This window comes from Theropithecus gelada, chromosome 3 (genome assembly GCF_003255815.1).
Source record: "Theropithecus gelada isolate Dixy chromosome 3, Tgel_1.0, whole genome shotgun sequence".
Lineage (NCBI taxonomy): Eukaryota > Metazoa > Chordata > Mammalia > Primates > Cercopithecidae > Theropithecus > Theropithecus gelada.
In genome coordinates, this window is record NC_037670.1 from 55,100,973 (window position 1) to 55,110,111 (window position 9,139).

At 37.3% G+C, this 9,139-nt stretch overlaps 1 pseudogene; it reads right to left on the bottom strand.

The window, feature by feature from the left end:
* Positions 1-6,667: 6,667 nt before the first annotated feature.
* Positions 6,668-7,723, bottom strand: LOC112621604 (annotated as a pseudogene).
* Between the last annotated feature and the right edge of the window lie 1,416 nt (positions 7,724-9,139).

Genomic DNA, 9,139 nt, shown 5'->3' on the forward strand with positions numbered 1-9,139 from the left:
AAGGTAATGTGATGCCTCCAGATTTGTTCTTTTTGCTTAGTCTTGCTTTGGCTATGTGGGCTCTAAGAGAATACAATTTTGTCATTTTCAATCACGTGGCTAAACCTGGCAGACAGTACATTAGTCAAAATTAGCCAGGCACAGAAAGATAAATATCTCATGATTTCACTTAGACATGGATTCTAAATAACTTAATCTCATTGAAGTAGAAAATAACATGGTGACAACCAGATGCTAAGATATTCAGAAAAAAGAGGGGTTGGAAAGATATCTGTTAAAGAATACATAATTAGTTTGTTATGAGGAATGAGTTTAAGAGATTTATTCTGCAGCCTGGTGACTTTAATTCATAATAATGTATTTTTGAATAATGTGAAGACAAGATTCTCTCACTAGAAAAATGTTAACTATGTGAGGTAAAGCAATTAAGAATTAAGCATTTGATAACGTATACGTACTTCAAAACATCATGTTTGGCCAGGCACAGTGGCTCACGTCTGTAATCCCAGCACTTTGGGAGGCTGAGGTGGGCGGATCACAAGGTCTAGAGATCGAGGCCAGAGGCCAGCCTGACCAACATGCTGAAACCCTGTCTCTACTAAAAATAGAAAAATTAGCTGGGCGTGGTGACACACGCCTATAGTCCCAGCTACTTGGAAGGCTGAGGCAGGAGAATTGCTTGAACCCGGGAGGTGGAGGTTGCAGTGAGCTAAGATCACACCACTGTACTCCAGTCTGGTGACAGAGTGAAACTCCATCTCAAGAAAAAAATAAAATAAAATAAAATAAATAAAGTTTAAAACCCATGTTTTACCAAATAAATACACATTTTATCTGTCATGTTAAAAATGTATTTTTAAACATTATAAGAGGATAACAATGTTTCAAATACTGTGTTTTTGTCATAAACTTGGTTGAATGACACCAAAAATATATGATTTTTGTGCTGTTTTTGTCACTTAATTTGTCAATCATAAGCATAAGAACTTTGAGACTTAACAGCATGTTCCGGACCCAGCACAGTACGTGGGAGAAGCCAATGTACTATAGGGCTTTTACTTAAAGCTTGGGAAACCTGGAATTTCTGGTGCAGACTGTAACAATATGAAAAACACTAAAAGGTCAGGTGTTGCTTATGGTTCCATGACTACCCACACAGTAAACAAGTTTGCTTACAAATTAACAGAAAATATTTTAATCCAAAAGCTGCCATGATCTCCAAAATTTTTCCAGAGAAAATGACAAGGGAGTTGGCTACAGTTAGGTGACTTAAAATGAATACTGTAGACTGAACTTTACACCCCCTAAAAATTTTACATAGAATAAGAGAAAAATCTCTCCAAATTGTAACATCAACATGGAAAAAAATATTATTCCAAATTTCAAACCCACAAAGTTCGTTTTATTATTTTGCAACACTTCACATTTACATGTAAAACTAAAAAAGAAAAAACTGCATGGAAACATAAGATGTGCTCTAAGTGTATCATAAAAAATTAAATTTAAAATTCTTCACTCACCATTAACTCTTAAGAATTTCTAAGACATATTTTCTAGCAAATTTTATATATGTCACGATTTGTGTAAGAAACTAACAAAACTTCTTTTACACACATAGGAAAACAATGCTAACTGATTTAATCCTCTCATCTGTGGACAGTATATGCCTATTATAGTAATTAACTGATCTCAACGTTATATTAATAAACAAATTCTCCAGTTAAAACCAATTTTTTAGTGCATTAAAAAATACCAACTTTCTCATCAGAACCTACAAAATACCATGTGAAATGACATGGCATGAAGACAACAGTGAGTAAACTGTAATCATAACACAGAAAAAGGAGAAGGGCTGTAATGCATACATAGTTGGAATACAATAAAATGACAAACAAAACAAGATAATTAGAATAGAAGCAGAATTTGTTTAAATTCAGCAAAATTCAGCTTTGCAGCCTGTAATAAATGTTCTTTTCACAAGAAGAGTTAATGCTATTTCTTCACAATTCGTATTTTCCATCTCTTACTTGAAGTTACAAACTAACTCCGGCAGAAATATTTATGGCTTATTATGGAGCGTCTGTTACACAGCAAGCACTTTCATGTTTTTTTGCTACACTTATATTAAAAAAAATCCTCATGACTTATAAAGCCTCCCCAGTACTTACCTGAACAAATCGGTTCAATAGATAAATTTACTTGTGTCAATTATAAAAATGAAACAATAACTAAAGAATAGTAAGCTTGGCCAGGCGCGGTGGCTCATGCCTGTAATCCTAGCACTTTGGGAGGCTAAGGTGGATGGATCACCTGAGGTCAAGAGTTTGAGACCAGCCTGCCCAACATGGTGAAATCCTATCTCTACTAAAAATATAAAAAGTTAGCCAGGTGTGGTGGCACATGCCTGTGATCCCAGCTACTTGGGAGGCTGAGAATCACTTGAATCTGGGAGGTGGGGGTTGCAGTGAGTTGAGATCATGCCATTGCACTCCAGCCTGGGCAACAAGAGTGAAACTCTGTCTCACAAAAAAGAAAGAAGGAGAGGGGGAGACAGAGAGAGAGAGAGAGAGAGAGAGAAAGACAAAGAGAGAAAGAAAGAAAGGAAAGAAAAAAAGGAAAGAAAGGAAAGAAAGAAAGGGAGAAAGGAAAAAAGGAAAGAAAAAAAGGAAAGAAAGGAAAGAAAGAAAGAAAGAGAAAGAAAGAAAAAGAAAGAAAGAAAAAGAAAGAATGAAAGAAAAAGAAAGAATAGTAGGCTTATACAGGGTTCTGCAATTAAATGGAATATTCTAACTAAAAACATAATACACTAATTTTGGAATTACATCTAAAAATTATTTTGTGTGCACTACTACATTTCGTTAAAATCATTCATATAATCCCTTACCAGCTCATATAATGAGTACTTTATATACTATATAACAAATAAATTATAACATACAAGATAATTATGAGTCTAGCATGAGTACCAGGCAAGAAAAAAAAATTGCATGGGGAGATTCTGAACCATAAGCCTTAATATTTTACAGTAATGAATTCAATAGAAAGCAGAGATCATAGATTTGTTTCCAGCATTTTTGAAGTTTTTAGTTTGCTAGTAAATTAGCTTACGAAAATGCTTTGTTTCAATATTGCTTTTTACTCTGAAAATAAGTACAAACTCATACTTACACAAACACACTTCATAATTTACTTTCACCTAACATTTATCTTTATAGTAATATATATATATATGTTTATGTAAATAAAAATTAAAAGTCTGTGTTTCCAGGAGAGGGCACATGTTCATAGAAAAATATAATAAAATTTAAAAAACTATTTAGGACTCAGAAATGTATAAATTTTATGTATATGTCTATGTAATTTTTATTATGACCTAAAATGACCTGGTAGTCACTAACAGTTTAATTGTACATTTTAATATAACTAGAAGTATACAATTGGATGTTTGTAATACAAAGGATAAATGCTAGAGGTGATGGACACCTGATTCCCCCAGATGTGATTATTATAGATTGTATGCCTGTGTCAAAACATAACATAGGACGGGCGCAGTGGCTCACCACTGTAATCTCAGTGCTTTGGGAGGCTGAGGCGTGTGGATCACCTGAGGTCAGAAGTTTGAAACCAGCCTGGCCAACATGATGAAACCCCATCTCTACTAAAAATACAAAAAAATTAGCCAGGCATGGTGGTACATGCCTGTAGTCCCAGCTACTTGGGAGGCTGAGGCACGAGAATCACTTGAACCCCAGAGGTGGAGGTTGCATTGAGCTGAGATCATGCCACTGCACTCCAGCCTGGGTGACAGAGTGAAAAACAAAACAAAACAAAACTAAACTAAAACTAAAACTAAAAAACGTAACATATATGGCATAAATATATGCACATACTATGTACCCATAAAAATTAAGAAATATAAACTTAAATAAAAAGAAATAAAAATTTAAGTGATAGAAACAATGTTCTTTAACTTATTTGCAGTTTAAAGCCACTAGCAAAAGAGATTACTGGAGATATTATTCCACTATTTTACCAAATCACATAGTTACTATCTTTTACCTGCACTCTTGAGTAAGGTGGAATAGGTGAATGTTAGTGGCATGATAACACTTTATTGAATGCACAATAGTCTTAACATGTTAAAAAATGTACAATTAAAGAATTAAGTTCACACATAATCTAAAAATTTTTAAATGTACTCCATTTTACTGCATAAAAGTACAATTAGTAAACTGGTATTTAATTACTTTTTTTTTTTTGAGATGGAGTCTTGCTCTGTCACCCAGGCTGGAATGCAGTGGCGCGATCTTGGTTCACTGCAGCCTCTGCCTCCCAGGTTCCAGTGATTCTCCTGCCTCCGCCTCCCCAGAACCTGGGATTACAGGCACACACCACCATGCCTGGCTAATTTTTGTATTTTTAATAGAGGCAGGGTTTCACCATGTTGGCCAGGCTTGTCTCTAACTCCTGACCTCAGGTGATCCACCCACACTGGCCTCCCAAAGTGTTGGGATTACAGGCATGAGCCACTGTGCCCAGCCCCTTTAATTTAAACTAAAATTAAAAATGCTTTTCTCTCACTATAATGCAGAATATTACTCTGAACACCTACCTCATCACTCAGTATTATAAGTTAACCACCAAGAGCCTAGATTTTCATTATAAATCTTACGCTTTAATGCCCTTATTCTTCTACAGAAAAAAATCAGTGTTTACCTAACAATAAAGAATCTCGTATCTCTGACACAGCAACAATTCATTACATGCTTTCACAATAGGAATGAAAAAACAGAATAATGTAATTTGAGAGTTGAATTCATCATTATTTACTTGTCAAATAATCTGCAATCTTTTTAAAAGAAAAAGTATACTTTGAATGTAATTATAACTCTCTTAAAAATCTTCTACTCCTGTTTTTTTGTTTTGTTTTTTACTTTTTGAGGCGGAGTTTTGCTCCTGTTGCCCAGGCTGGAATGTAATGGTGTGATCTTGGCTCACCACAACCTCTTCCTTCCGGGTTCAAGTGATTTTCCTGCCTCAGCCTCCCAAGTAGCCGGGATTACAGGCATGCGCCACCCCACCCGGCTTTTTTTTTTTTAGTAGAGACGGGGTTTCACTGTGTTAGCCAGGATGGTCTCGATCTCCTGACCTCGTGATCCGCCCGCCTTGGCCTCCCAAAATGCTGGGATTACAGGCATGAGCCAACGTGCCCGGCCGTAATTTTGTATTTTTAATAGAGATGGGGTTTTTCCAAGTTGATCAGGCAGGTCTCAAACTCCTGACCTCAGGTCGGCCTCCCAAAGTGCTGGGATTACAGGTGTGAGCCACTGTATCTGGCCTTACTCTTTTTACAGTTATACACAAATAATCGAACAACTTGAGTTATATTTTCTATACTGAACACTCTGATTTAGTGTAATGTCTAAGGTGTCAGTAACTTACTTATTTCTACTGTAAATTCTGACATTTACATAAGCTAATTGTGAATTAAATATTTTTCATACTTCATCTGCAAAAATATATTTTAGTATAAATTATCTGGTGTTTTCTAGGCTATAGTTTTTTAAAAAATGTATTTCCAAATTTATTACATTTGCAAGATTTTTGTCCGATATAAATTATCTGATTTTGAACAAAGTTTGAGCAACTGCTTCAGGGTTTCCCTCTAGTATAAAATGTGTACAGGCCGGGCGCGGTGGCTCAAGCCTGTAATCCCAGCACTTTGGGAGGCCGAGACGGGCGGATCACGAGGTCAGGAGATCGAGACCATCCTGGCTAACACGGTGAAACCCCGTCTCTACTAAAAAAATACAAAAAAACTAGCCGGGCGAGGTGGCAGGCGCCTGTAGTCCCAGCTACTCGGGAGGCTGAGGCAGGAGAATGGCGCAAACCCGGGAGGCGGAGCTTGCAGTGAGCTGAGATCCGGCCACTGCACTCCAGCCTGGGCAACAGAGCGAGACTCCGTCTCCAAAAATAAAATGTGTACAATAAGATTTGTGATACAAGTAAAGGTATTACAACCCTCCTTATATTTGTAATATTTGTCATCAGCATAAACATGCATTTTACTTTAAAGGGTTCTAGTTTCTGAAAGATCTTTTGACAGTAATTGCTTTTATAATGCTCCTAATTAAGTAAAAATTCTGACGTTAAGATGTGAGCAGATATCAATGACATTTTTATATTCTTCATATTTGTACTATCTTTCTCAAGTATAAATGCTTTCCTGTGCAATAAGGTGTGGATATTCCTTCACAGTTTTGCCACATTCTTTACTTATAAAGTTTTCTCCAGTATAAATTATCTTACCTATAATCAAGTGTGACAACCACCTGAAGGCTTTGTCACAGTCTTCACTTTTTTTTTTTTGAGACGGAGTCTTGCTCTGTCACCCAGGCTGGAGTGCAGTGGCGTGATCTCGGCTCACTGCAAGCTCCGCCTCCTGGGTTCATGCCATTCTCCTGCCTCAGCCTCCCAAGTAGAGGGGACTACAGGCGCCCACCACCATGCCCGGCTAATTTTTTGTATTTTTAGTAGAGATGGGGTTTCACCGTGTTAGCCAGGATGGTCTCGATCTCCTGACCTCATGATCCGCCTGCCTCAGCCTCCCAAAGTGCTGGGATTACAGGTGTGAGCCACCGCGCCCGGCCACACATTCTTCACATTTTTAAGGTTTTACACCTGGATGATTTTTTGTATATTTCGAAAAGTTGGAGGTGTTGTCAAAATCATTGTCATATCTTTTAGGTTTGTAGAGTTTCTCATCAATATGAATTTTTTTATGTCTAGTAAGGTTTGAGGAACAGTTAAAAGCTTTACCATATTTGTCACATTTGTAGTGTTTTTCTCCTGTATGAATTTTCTTATGATCAGCAAGAGTTGCAGGCTAGTTAAAAAATATTGCCACATTCATCACATTTGTAAGATTTCTCTCCAGTATGAATTGCTTTATGATTAGTAAAGGTTGAGAATACACTAAAGCTTTTGCCACATTCTTCACATTTGTAGATATTCTTTCTAGTATGAATTCTCTTATGTCATGTAAGGTAGGAGGGCCCATTAAAACCTTTGCCACATTCTTCGCATTTGTAGGGTTTCTGTCCTGTACGATTTCTCATGTTCAGTAAGGTTTGAGGACTGGGTAAAAGCTTTGCATCATTCTTCATATTGTAGGATTTCTCTCCAGTATGAATTGTTTTATGTTTAATGAGGTTTGCAAACTGGTTAAAAGCTTTGCCACATTCTTCACACTTGCAGGACTTCTTTTCAGTATGAGTTTCCTTATGTTTAGTAAGGTGTGAAAACTGGTTAAAACCTTTGCCACATTCTTTACATTTGTAGGGTTTCTCTCCAGTATGAAGTCTCTTATGGTTAGTTAGGGTTGAGAACTGGTTAAAGGCTTTGTGACATTCATCACATTAGAAGGGTTTGTCTCCAGTATGAATTATCTTATGTTTATTAAGGATCAAGAATACACTAAAACTTTTGCCACGTATTTAACATTTGTAGGATTTCTCTTTAGTATGAATTTTCTTATGTCTAATAAGGGTTGAGGATTGGTTAAAGGCTTTGTCACATTCTTCACAGTTGTAGGGTTTCTCTTCTGTATGAATTCTTTTGTTTAATAAGCTGTGATAACCAGTTAAAAACGACCACATGCCTCACATTTGTAGGAATTATCTCTAGTGTGAATGCTTTTATGTCATGTTAGGTGTGAAAACATGCAAAATGATTTGCCACATTCTATACATTTGAAAGGTTTCTTGTCAGGATGTCTTATGACTTTGAATTTAAAAATATATGAAAGACTTTCATATATTTATCACATTGAAATATTCTGCTCTGAGTAGTTGTCAAACATTTGCTAAGTTCATTATAACCTCGGTTGTGCACCTTACACTCATCCACACTTTTACAGTAAATTTTTATGTCTTTACTGTAAATTTTTATGTCCACATTTTCCATATCTTCTCGGTATCACTTTTTGGAAAGAAGCCTTTATGCCTTGCTCTGGTCAACGATCTTGGGGATAATGAGAACACATAACTGAAAGAAATAAAAATAAAAAATTCCTTCACTTGCTAGACTCAAATGAATATACTTTACAAATCTAATGTATAGGCTAGTGTGGTGGCTCATGCTTGTAATCACAGCACTCTGGGAGGCCGAGGTGGGTGACTGACTTGAGGTCAGGAGTTTGAGCCTGGCCAATATGGTGAAACCCTGTCTCTACTAAAAATACAAAATTAGCTGGGCATGGTGGTGAGCACCTGTAATCCCAGCTACTCAGGAGGCTGAGGCAGGAGAACTGCTGGAACCCAGGAGGCAGAGGTTGCAGTGAGCCAAGATTATGCCATTGCGCTCCAGCCTGGGCAAGACAGCAAGACTCTGTCTCAAAAAATAAAATAAGTCAAATGGAAGAAATGTACAGGAGAAAAAAAGGAATGGTGAAAGATGAAGCACATAGATAATCCTGGTAAACAGCTGTGATTAATAAAATTATCCACCCTTTGTGTTCTTCAGGAACAGTTTACAGAAAAAAACAACCTTCCCATTTTGACTTAGATGGTTTAAGTACTCTCTCGTCTTACTTATCACATAGCCAGACATGAACTCTCCAAGTCTTCTTTTTCTAATTAAAAAACCAGTTGGATTTGTCTTCAGTGGTCAGAATAAAATACTTCTTAATCAAAGTTTATCCCCTTCCCACAAGCTTCTGAACTTTGAGCTACCCTCAGTCTGAGCCAACACAGAACCCCATTTTATGTCCCTTTTAAGAACATGCTGAGTTCAGGGTAAAAACTGTTCTGATCTAAAATCTAATTATTTTCACCCTGCATTTTCCATCCCCTTCCCACCTCCTTTTTATTTTATTACCATTATTCTTTGAGACGGAGTCTCGCTCTGTGACCCAGGTTAGAGTGCAGTGGCGCAATCTCAGCTCACTGCAAGCTCCGCCTCCCGGGTTCATGCCATTCTCCTGCCTCAGCCTCCCGAGTAGCTGGGACTACAGGTGCCCACCACCACGCCCGGGTCATTTTTTGTATTTTTCATAGAGACGGGGTTTCACCATGTTAGCCAGGATGGTCTTGATCTCCTGACATTGTGATCTGCCCACCTGGGCCTCCCAAAGTGCTGG